Consider the following 12,796-nt stretch of genomic DNA (forward strand, 5'->3'; position numbering starts at 1 on the left):
GGTATTTTTCCTTATTCATGCTTCTAAGAACCCCCGAGTTGCCTTTGGTTTTTTGAAGAGAAGTAGGTGTGTTAAGGAAATCCTCACTATTCTAGGATGATGTTGAGGAAATGAGACTTGTTCTGGAAGTGAGATATGCTTTGAATAAGTATGGTGGTTCTTTTCAGTCTTTTGTGATGATCTTCTTCCCTAAGTTTTTGGTTATAGCCTTAAAGGTTTAGTGCCTAGTCTAAGAAGAGATCGTAGATGGATTAGTTTTGTGTTTTGTTGCCTCGTGGTGAGGGAAATTTGTAGGCTTTTATGCTACTCTTGGTTGAGTCAATGGCTAGATGGAGTTTCCTAGCATCATAGTGGTTCTAAAGTAGGACCTTGGTAGTTGTTGATGCTCCTTTATACCATGTAGTTGGTCCTTGCCTTGATTGCTTCGGTGGTTAGTGAGAGTTGTGGTGACGTGGTATAGAATTGGAGGGAGTTGAATGATTGTTCTTGTGTGTTTGTAGGATCAAACACTAGGCATGTCTTATCCATGATTTTTATAGGCTTCTAGGAGTAAGCATATTCTTAGTGGGGAAGGGTGTAATACCTCTCCGATTTGTAGTCTTTTTTAATGTGACCTTGTTTTTGGAGATACTAAGTTGTGCACACGTGCCTTGTTTTTTAGTGCCTAACCTATGATCTTCTTTAATGTGCTTTGGGTGTTTTATGGGTTATGATGTGCTAGACTATTGGCTATTGCAGTGATTACCATAGTTCGTGTGTGTGTACTCTTGTGCTTATGCATGGTAGGACTTAATGTACTCTTGGATGATGATACTAATGAGACTAATTTGATGAGGTATATTACATGTTTTGATATTAAATATATAATGTTGTTACATTAGCTAAGTGTGGGTTACTTGTAGTTTCAAAATTAAAATGTGCTTTGAGATGGATTAATTTTGGGATTTTGAATGATCATATTTTGAGATATTAATGTTAAATGTGATGTTAACTTGCTTAGTTATTAAAAGGTAGAAAAGTTATATTTTATGATATCTTATTCCAATCAATATATTATATGCTTATTATTGCGGTTGATTATGCAAGTTAGGTTTAGTGATTAATATACTCATGGAACAATATGTGTTGAATTGGTTGAAAGGGCCGAAATAGTGAGAGGGGCAGTGAATCAATATTCCCCATAAATTCTAAATTTTTTCCACACAATTTCCAAATCTATTACTAATATATCAATATTATTGATTAAGATCATCAACATGAATTAGCAAATGCATAATAAACAAGAAAACACAACCACAAATAGAAAATTGGATTTTCTATGTGGAAAATCCAAAATGGGAAAAACCACAGACAATATTAACTCTCAAGATAATATAACTAATTATATGATGTTTACAAAATGGGTGGCTCACTACCAGATGGTTCATTGCCAAATCATAAAAGCGTCTTATTGTCAAAATGCTCACTGCAATAGATAAAAATGAACTAAGGAAAGTTGGATCTCCAAATGCATGAAATCAGTTCTAGATTAAGCTCAAATCACAACTCACAAAACATACAACAAATCCAGTAAAAGATCTCTCTACCACTATCCACAAACACTTGCAACAAATCTGGTAAAGGCTTACTACAACAATGCTCTGCCAAAGCAAACACTTGAAAGAAATCTAGTAAAAGATTACTCCAATGTTGTCTGCACTCTAAGTCTACTCCAACTACTTCACTGTCTGCAACTCACACTTCACACACTGCACTCTTATCTTCCACTTTTCATTCATTCATTATCCATCTTATCATACTAAACACACATACACACATTTATATATATTGAAAAGCTTACATGCCAAGATAATATGTCCACCAAGCATAACTAATATGCTACTCAAAACAACATGTTATCCAATAAAGCCTAAATCAAGAACATGATAACCAAGTCGACTTCAGAAGATCTCTATGCACTTACTTTACATAATTCATTCATTGATGGGTAAGTGCAAAAAGATGGTGGTCAAAAAGGGGGGTATAAGTGGACACTTTTTTTCTAAAATCAGGTGAACCTGAACTTGGAGGCAAAATTTAAAAGTCATCAACTCAAGATATGAAGATAATCAAAGAAAAAATATTGTAGTACTCTGAATCTGGTTTCCAAACTACTAATTTTTTTCAAAATTGGATAAGATTAAGGGGGTCAAATCCTTCATGCACAAAAAATAGACCCTGATTTTTTCTGAAAAACATAACATAGTGTCTGACGTGCACATAAAAAAAGTCATAGTTAGATTTAGTATTTTAACAAATTCTTTGGTATAAAGATAGTTGAGAGTGAGAACTAGAAGTTGTGTATTCTTTTGTAATTTTTTGTTGAGTATTTTTTTTTTAATGATTTTTCCAACTGAGCACATCCTGAAAAATTAGGTACCTGTTCATGCACGAAGCATAACTTGCACTAAAAACTTGAAAATACAATTTTATTTTTAAATTGTAAAGAATCAAGTGCACTACAATAATATATAAAGTTTTTAAAATTTGGATAAGTAGATCAAAAGTTATTAAAAAAATGGTACACGTATGTTTATGAGAACTATGGAGACACTGACAAAAGAAATTCAATAATAATGTTATTGTTGTTCAAATTTTAAAAAATTATATGGTTTGAAAGCTCAAAAGATGGGTGAAAATATGGTGGCAATTTTAGAAATACCCACTTGATGAAGTGTAAACCTAATGATTTGAAAAAGTCGAGAAACCAAGTTGATAAAATAAAACACGTCAAAAAGGAGGGAAATGGAGGGAAATTAAACTTCCAACCCGTAGCTTTGTCATCCAGGCCTATTTCCAAGCCTAAATAGTCAAAAGCGCGTATGAGGTACATATGGTATAAGAAGTGTGCATGCGCTATCTTTACTATAAACAACGTGCACACGATAATAAAGCTAAAACAACACATATGCGCTACCTTTGTTTAAAATTTGGGAGTGTGTATAATATATATAATATGATATTGTATATATAATATGTTTATATACATATAATATATAATATATAATATATTAAGTATATATATACACACATATGTGTGTGTATGTGTATTGTCTCACTCTCCCCCCCCTCTCTCTCTATCTCCCTCTACCTCTCTCTCCCTCTCTCCCCTTCTCCCTTCCTCCATACCCCATCCCTCTCTCCCTCCCCACTCTTTCCCTCTCTCTACCCCCTTTATCTCCCTTTATATTGTTGTATTTCAATTAGGTCTACCATGTTGTGGTCCCCATCCCCCCTCTCTCTCTCTCGCCCTCTGTCTCCCTCTTGATCTCTCTCTCTCCCCCTCTCTCTCTCTCTCTCTCTCTCTCTCCCTCCCCATCCCTCTCTTTCTCTCCCTCTCCCCCCCCTCTCTCTCCCTCCTGCTCCCTCCCCCTCTCCCTCTCCCTCTCCCTCTCCCTCTCCCTCCCCCCCCTTTCCTTCACATTTTATTTACTACAAATAACACGTACAAGGTACTGAGCCTATTAGGTCACTACCCTGCCATAACATTTTTAAGGCCTAAGAGCATGTATGGTGTATTTATGGGTTCTAAGTGCATACAGGGTGCCAAAAAAAATTGTTGGGCTTGCAAACATTTTAGGGACTAACAATGCGTACGCAATTAGTAATAGACTGCATAAGCGATGCTTAGACATAGTTTTAGTTGCCCAAGAGCCTCAACAACCTCAAAAGAAGTTTTTGAGGTTGTTGAAGGCCCCACTACAACTGTGTCTGCACTTTTGTCACTATTTTATACATACAAGTAAGTGGTTTTTTTTTTTTTTTTGCATGATTTCAAATGATTGAATTGTTGTTCTTATTATTTTTGTCAATATTATTGTGATTGTTTAATAGTTTTGATTCAAAAATTACTTTTGTTTACATATATGTAATATGATTCTATTTAGGACAACCACTATCAACCATGGGAAAGAACAAGCAAGGAATGATGAAACAACAAGAGGCTGAAAAGAAAAGACAAAGGTAGTGTATGAGGAAATAACGTGACATAAGAACAATGGGACAAGAAGGCATGTCATCCTCAACATCTCAATTTGATTTACCAAATGAACATAATGCACCTAATGCAATTGAAGAAGAGACAATTGATTTACCATATGAACATAATGCAATTGAAGAACATACATCATGAATAATCAATTAAATGATGAACATACACCTCCATGCAATGCACACAATGCATTGATGTTAACACCTCCTAGAATCATTCATAGGAAACAAAAGTATCTAATTGACATTGATGAGAATATATTGAATCCAATGCCTGATAAAATGAATGAACAAACTTGTAGGAGAATGGTTAAAAGAATATGGAAAAACTATTTTGAAAACTTAAATCAAACTGGACGATGTCAATTAATTGTTCAAATGATTAAAAATTTGAATTTTAGAGAGACAATGAAAATTCTAGGCCTAAGATCATCCAAAAGTAACAATGAAAGAAATATTGTGAGAAATATATTTGATGCATATCAAGCTATTGGTTTAAAATCATGTACTAAAGATTCTAATGCTACTTGACGTGTCATTACATCAACCATAATGATCAAGAAAATAAAAAAAGATAGTTTGATAACCAAAATAAGTAAGTCATTAAATTTTAGTAGAACAACATTAAGTAAAGCATTACAAAGGCAGGAAAAAATAGAGGAACCTAACAATAACTCTCTTTGGGAATTCTCGGGTAGACTACCATGCAAAGACAAGGTTGTTGTTGATGCACTATGAACATTAATTGAATTTTTTTGGCATAACAACACAAGAGTTTCACCCAACAAAAAAGATGTTGTTAGAAGGTGAATCAGGTCTAGAAATCATGAGCCACATGCCAAACACTATTTGGATATGAATCAGATAATTTTTTTATGAAAAATTCCTTCAAAAGTTTCCTCAAATAAGAATTAGTCAAAGATTTTTTGAAATGGAAAAACCTTTTTATGTGAAGATTAATCATGTATGCACCATGTGTTGTTGTAGGATGCATATTGAATTTTCCATGAACTACAATATTTTTCATCATATTTGTTCTACTTTTCACACTAATGATGTTTTGCAGGAATGCAATATACAAGCACCTCCTAAGTCTGAAAGAGAATTTATTTCAAGTGTGCTATGCAATAGACATGATGGTTGAATTAATTATAATATGCCTTGTTTGGAAGGTTCTTGTGCTATATGTGGTGGTTTGGAACCTTTACCAAGATGTGTACATTTGGAAAGAACACATGAAATTGGTATGAAACTAGTTTCTTTTGGAAAATAGAAGACAATCACATATGGAGTTGAAGATGGAAAATATTTGAAGAGATGTGAGTTAGTGAAAAATGATATATGTGTAGCCAAATTTATGAAAATATTTCAAGAGAAACTAATTTATGAGTACATAATGCATAAACATAGCGCTCGATGGTTAGATGAGTAATTTAAGTTATGTAAGGACACATTTCCTCTTGGCACCATTGTCTCTATCATTGATTTTGCTGAAAATTATACACTAAAACCTCAAAATTAAGTGCAATATATGTATTATAATTCTACACAAGTTTCTATTTTTGTACATATAACATTCATGCATGAAGATGATAGCACAGAGGAGGATAGAAAGGTGATAAGAGTGTATCACTTATACATAAGTGATGATCGTACTCATTCATTGGAGTTTGTACAAGGATGATTTAAAGTTTTCTATGATAATTTAAAGGAAAGAAACATACAATGCAACTGACACTTCATATGGTTGGATAATTGTATTGCACAATTCAAGAATGCAAGGATGTTTTATTGGCTAACAAGGATGCATATGACAAGCGGTGTACAAATTTTTTGGAATTTTATTGAGGCAAGACATGGAAAGGGAGAGAACAATGGTGCAGGAGCATGTGTAAAAAGAGCCCTAACTAGAGAAGAATTGAAGTACGAAGGTTGTGCTGAGTTAATAGACGCAAAAACAATTGTGCGATGGTGTAAGTCTACTATGGGTCCAGGTAAACAAGGTATGTCAATGGTTCGTAGATATTTTTGGTTGATCATTGAATCTAACATTGAAAACTATCTAGATTGTTGTACTATTGCAGGATTGAGTGATATGCACTCATTTATGAGTTAAAATACAAGTTCACTTGTAATTTATATGAGACAGATGGCATGTTTTTTCTCTTCATGCATGTATTTTGTGTGGGAAGAATGTGAATCACAAGAGTGGGTTGACAAATGGTTTTGTAGACTGTTGGTTCCCATTGACACATATTAACTTCCCAAAGCATTACAATTGAGCCAAATGGAGACATCAATGGATTTTGACCATGTATTTGACCTAGTGGATTCAGGTGATTTTTTGAGTTAAGTTTTTTGCAAGTATTCTTTTTGGTTCATTTTGTTTCACATCACACTTTATTTTTGGTATTAATGATCACTTTATAAAATGCAGGTCATGTGTATGTTGTTGTTGCAGAAGAGAAAAATGAAGAAGGAATGGATTACTTTTTGTATCACTGTGTTGAGCCTAAAAGAAAATTGACAACTATAATCATTGACGAAGAGGGTATTGAGTAACCAATACGGTCTTTTGTCCTGATAGGAACATGGCTTAGGAGATACCCCCTCAAGAATTTTTATGTTTGGTTGTTCGAGGACTATGAAACACATAGACATATTCTTCATTTCTCTAACCTTGTTGTTGCAACAAATATTCATTTGATGAGGTATCATGGTAGACCTCATAACAATATTTTATGGAAAATTTGTGAATCTGACCACGAGGCAATACTTGACACAATATGGGTTAGAGTTGATCTTGAAGGCTCACTTGATTGATTCTACAGTTCAGAGTAGAATGATTTTGAGAATTTTGTAAATATCATTGACAAATTGTTCTATATTCATTTTTTGTATATATAAATGCCCATGAGCTAATTTTTACATGTTTAGGGGCATAATTTTGTATATTTAAATGGTAATGAGCTGATCTGTACATATTTAGATGCCAATTTTTGTATGTTAAAATGGCAATGAGCTGAATCACACATATTGAAATGCCAAATTTTGTATACAAGCCCATGAGATGATAGACATTTTTTTATATATTCAAATAGACAAGAGCTGATTTGACCATATTTAGAGGCAATTTTTTGAATAATGTGACAATGTTTTGTGACTATTTTTTGTGTCTATGTTTTGTGAGTATGTTTTGAGTTTATGTGATGTGATAAGGTCCATAATGACCATTATTGATAAGGTCAATCATGAGCATTATTAATTCTTGTATAATCATGGAGAATTATTTGAGTCATTATCAGGTCATAGGAGTCATAGATTGAGTCTAGATGCAATTTGAGCCAAAATTGTCATTATTGTCAAAAACGTTGTCAAGCAACTTCTACATCACGCCAGTAGGGTATGAATCTCGATGTCCAGCACTTTGGGTTGAATAAAGAGGACCATGCCTGGCATAAACCTACCCACCCAGATGCGTTCATGACATTGGTTTGTGGATATGATGAAAAAAATTAATTCTAGCCTATCTTGCAACTTTGTATTGAATGCAATTGATAGTTTTTGCAGTAGACAAAAAATGCTACCAATTAAAAATGGCTTTGAGTAATCATAAATCAAGATAGGCCTTTGTACAAGAGCCTCATATGAACCCACAAGTTCAAACAGATCGATCATATGTTTCCTGGATTAGAAGAAATAGTCTGTCAAAGTTTGACAATTTTTTGGACTTGGAGCACTTGAGAGATCGCACTGGTAGGGTATGACTCTCGATGTTCCAATGCTTTGGGATGCACGAGGGGATAATTCCTAGTGTAAACCTTCCCACTTGGATGTTCTCATGGTGTTAGTTTGTGCACAAGATGAACCGAATCAATTCTATCCTATCTTACAACTTTGCATTACATGCAACTAACTATTTTTACAACAAGCAAACAAATGCTACCAATTGAAAATGGCCTTGAGTTGTCAGAAATTGAGATAGGTCATTATAGAAGAGCCTCACACAACCCCATAGGTTCAAACAGATATCATATGTATCCTGGATTGGAAGAAAAAGTTCGTCAAAGTTTGAAATTTTTTTGGACTCAAGGCACTTGAGAGATCGCGTCGACATGGTCTGAATTTTGACATTTTGATGCTTTGGGATGCACAAGAGGAGAATTCCTAGCATAAAACTTCCCACCCAAATGCGCTCATGATGTCATTTTGTGCATAAGATGAATCAAATCAATTCTAGCCCATCTTGCAACTTTGCACTACATGCAATTGATAGTTTTTGTAGCAAGCGAAAAAATGCTACCAATGGAAAATGACTCCGAGTCATTAGAAACCAAGATAGGTTATTGTAGAGGAGCCTCACATGACCCCACAAGTTCAAATAGATCGATTAGGTCCTAGATTGGAAGAAACAATCTGTAAAAGTTTGACATTTTTTGGACTGAGAGCACTTGAGAGATCACTCTGGTAGGGTATGGCTCTTGACATTCCAACGCTTTAGGATGCATGAGAGGAGCATGCCTAGTGTAAACCTACCCACTCAAACACACTCATGATGTCGATTTGTGCATAAGACAAACCGAATCAATTCTATCCTATCTTGCAACTTTGCATTCCATGCAATTGACGGTTTTTGTAGTAGGTGAAAAAATACTACCAATTGAAAATGGCTCTGATTCATCAGAAGTTGAGATAGGTCATTTTAGAGGAGCCTCATGCAACCCTATAGGTTCAAATGGATTGATCATATGTGTCCTAGATTGGAAGAAATAGTTCGTCAAAGTTTGACAATTTTTTGGACTCAAGGTACTTGAGAGATCGCACTGTTAGGGTATGACTCTCAACATTCTAATGGTTTGGAATGCATGAGAGGAGAATGCCTAGCATAAACCTTCCCACCCGGATGTGCTCATGATAATAGTTTATGTATAGGATGAACCTTTTGGCATTTGCATGAAGACTGCATTAATGATATGTTGTGTTGTCATTGATGTCAATTAACTAGTAATGTTATTGTTGATATTATTGATATTGTCTTGTAACTGGTAGGATGAGCTTAATGAAGACTATTGTAAACTGGTATGTAAGCTTATGAGTTGAACAGGTAATCAGTAAAAGGTTAAACCCTATCTATTTGATATAACTGGTAAACCCTACTTGTTGTTTTTGTTAAACCCTAACTGATTAAGGTTGTCAAATTGGTTATGTTGGTTATGATTTGATGATGAGCGGTAATGATGGTGACACATATGGTCATTGTATGAAGACAATTTCAAAATGTTTTTGGTGTGTTGTTGTAACTTCTTTTTGTCTAGGGAATGAGAAAAGTGTATTGCTTCTAATGCAAAGTGTGTGATGAGTTACAAAGATCGAAGAGGTGATCAAAGAGCGATCAAGGCTTTCTTGGTTAACGTGTAGAGATTGCTATGTAATCCAATGATCATACTTGAACTGACTTGTTTATAATCTCTATGAGATTTTTGACTTATGTTGCCAACCTAATTGGTTTATAAGGTTGATGAGGTTGTCTTGTTCAAGTTGCTGGTAGAGATCAATTGAGTGTGTGGTTGCCGAATCGGATTATGTGTCTACAGTTTGAGTAAAGGCAGATAGGAGCTTAAAAAGGATATGATCAAGCAAGTGTAGTGCTATTTAGACAGATCAAGCAAACACTTGTTGTTTTCTAACAATTACAGTAGAACTGAAATCCCCTATCCGGGTAAGCTTTAACAATCTTGGTTACGTTTCAAATCCTCTAACAAGGTGATCCATTAGCTTGGATTTTCAAATCCTCTACCGAGGTTACTACTAATAGGTTATTGCTTCTAATAAGGCATTTGTAGTCAATCCCTTAACCGAGTGGTTCTTAACAAGATCAGTTCTTAACAGGACTTTTGTAAAAGCTTTAATAGGCTTGGGTCCTAACAGGGCGAACTTCAGAAGAGTTTAGATAGTTATCTTGTGAGTCTCATCTCACTGTGGTTTTTCCCATTTGGGTTTCCACATCAAAAATATTTGTGTCATGTGGTGAAAGTTTTTGTGGTTACGATCTTATGGTTGATTTGATTAACTACTTAACTATTCTGATAAGTTATGATATTCGGAAGCATTAAGAAATGAAGTCTATTGACATATGATAAAGCATTTGGATGTTTATAAATTTGATGTTGTTTACTGTTAACTTGTTGTAATAGTCAACTGGTTTATCTTATGAGTTTTTATCTTGATAGTGGTATTTCATTGATAAGTTTACTTTGTGTGATTGAAATTGAGATTGGGAAAGTTTGTGTCAGTTTTTCTATTTACTGATTCACCCCCCCTCTCAGTGTTCTACCAGATACTTATTCTTTCATCATACCATCAATTGGTATTAGAGCATCTTAGATCCTCTAAGATCTAAGCCTAACGACTTTAGGTAAAGATCTTGCAAATCATGATGAAGAAGGAAGGTCCGAAGTTTAACAGAGGGAATTATAGGATATGGAGCGGCAAAATGAAAATTTACATCAAGTGTCTGGGAAGTCAGTGTTGGGAACATGTCAATACTAAATATGTTGCTCCCACTAAGATTTTGACTGATGATTAGAAGAAAGAACAACAAGAAAATCATCAAGCATTAGAGGCCATTATCGGTTCCCTGTCTGATGTTGAATATGTAGATGTTCATGGTCTAGAGACTGCACATGAGGTATGGAAAAAAATTGAAGAGATTTATAGTGGTTATGAACATGTTGGGATCGCTAAAGAGGAGAGTCTAAGAGGAAAGTTTGATGACATGCAGATGGCTGAAGGTGAGAATATCCAACAGTATGGTCAAAGGATAAAAGAGAGTCGGTGAAATTAAGAGTGCAATAGGGAAAGTGGAAGATGTCATAGTGATCAGTAAGGTACTGAGAACCCTACTACTAGTCTACGCTATCCGAGTTGCAGTTATTCAGGAGCTAAAGCCCATAGACAAAACTAAGGTAACTCTTGACTCCATCATTGGCAAACTTATTGCTTTTGAATTGAATGGTTATGATGGTAGTGTATAGAAATATGAGTCTACATTTAGAGTTTCTATTTCTAACAGATTTGTGAGAAAAAGTAGAGATACTAGTCATGGTTATGAATCCAGATCCAACAGAGATGTTGATGATGAAGATAGTTTAGTGGATCTTGAAGCATTATTGGAAAAGTAGTTGCCTAGAGGTATTGGCAAATATAGAGGTAAATTACCTTTAAATTTTTTTGCATGCAACAAGATTGGCCACATAGTTGCTAACTCTCCTAATGGTGAAAATGAACACAAGCGAGAGAAATTCAAGAAGTATAAGGGTAAAGGCAAGAGAGATTGTCTTATTGTTGTTGATGGTGGTATCGCTGATGAAGAGTCTGATGGTGATGCTAATGAAGATATTGTGTTTGTATCTATTAAGGAAGAGATATCAGACTAGAAGGCATTAATGTCCAGGATGGATAACTCAGATGATTGGATCATTGATAGTGGTTGTTCACATCATATGACCAGTGATCGGAGAAAATTTCTTTCTTTGAAGGAATTTGATGGCGGAGTTGTAAGATTTGGCAATGACTCACCCTGCATGGTTAAAGGTAAGGGAATTATTTCTCTTAATGGGAAGAGTAGTGTTGATGATGTCTACTGGGTTGAAGGTCTAAAGCCCAATCTTTTGAGTGTGGTACAACTAAATGACAAAGGATACCCACTGGAGTTTAAAAATGGCATGTGCAAAATATTTGACAACAAAGGTGAATTGATTGCAACTGAGAGGCAAACTAAAGGTAACTTGTTTCACCTTAATCCTAAAGTTAGCAACTGTTTAATTGAAAAAAAAAATGATAGCTGGCTTTGGCATAGGAGATTTTCTCATACAAACTTTGATAATATTGTTAAAGTGAGTAAGTCGAAGACAGTGTGAGGTTTGCCTTAGTTGGACAAACCGGTTAATGCTCTTTGCAAAGAATGTCAGTTAGGAAACGTGACTTCTTCAAATTTCAAGAGAAAATCTTTTTCAGTAGAGAATTTGTTAGATTTGGTTCATACAGATCTTTGTGGACCAATAAGAACAAAAAGCATTCAAGGTGATAGATATTTCATGATCCTCACTAATGATTTCTCAAGGATGATGTGGGTCACATTATTGAAGGATAAGACTGAAGCTTTTGGTAAGTTCAAGGCATTCAGGGCCTTAGCTAAGAAGGAGAGCGACAAGAAGATAAAATGTCAGAGGATAGATCAAGGTTGTGAATTTACTTCTGAGGAATTCACTAGGTATTGTGAAGAGAACGGTGTCAAACGACAACTTTCTACACCAAGGACACCACAATAGAATGGTATCATAGAGGGGAAAAACCGGTTAGTTGTTGAAGCTGCTAGGACAATATTGATACAAGGATTTGTAGTGAAAACCTTTTGGAGAGAAGATGTCAGCACAATTGCCTACACTATGAACCGAGTTTTGGTGAAAAGAGGTAAGGACAAGACTCCTTATGAATACTGGTATGGAAGATCACCCGATGTTAGTTATTTTAAGATATTTGGAAGCAAATGTTTTATTAAGAGAGGTGATTATATTAGCAAATTTGAGGCTAGGAGTGATGAAGGTATATTTCTTGGCTATTCCACCAAGAGTAAGGCCTACAAGTGTTTTAACAACCAAACACAGAGAATTATTGAGAGTGTTGATGTTCGAGTGGATGAATATATTGAAGTCTCAAAGGAAAACCATTTGGAGAAGAAGGATGAAGATCCTTGCATTTTGTTTTT

The sequence above is a fragment of the Cryptomeria japonica genome, chromosome 3, assembly GCF_030272615.1.
Source record: "Cryptomeria japonica chromosome 3, Sugi_1.0, whole genome shotgun sequence".
In the NCBI taxonomy this organism is placed as follows: Eukaryota; Viridiplantae; Streptophyta; class Pinopsida; order Cupressales; family Cupressaceae; genus Cryptomeria; species Cryptomeria japonica.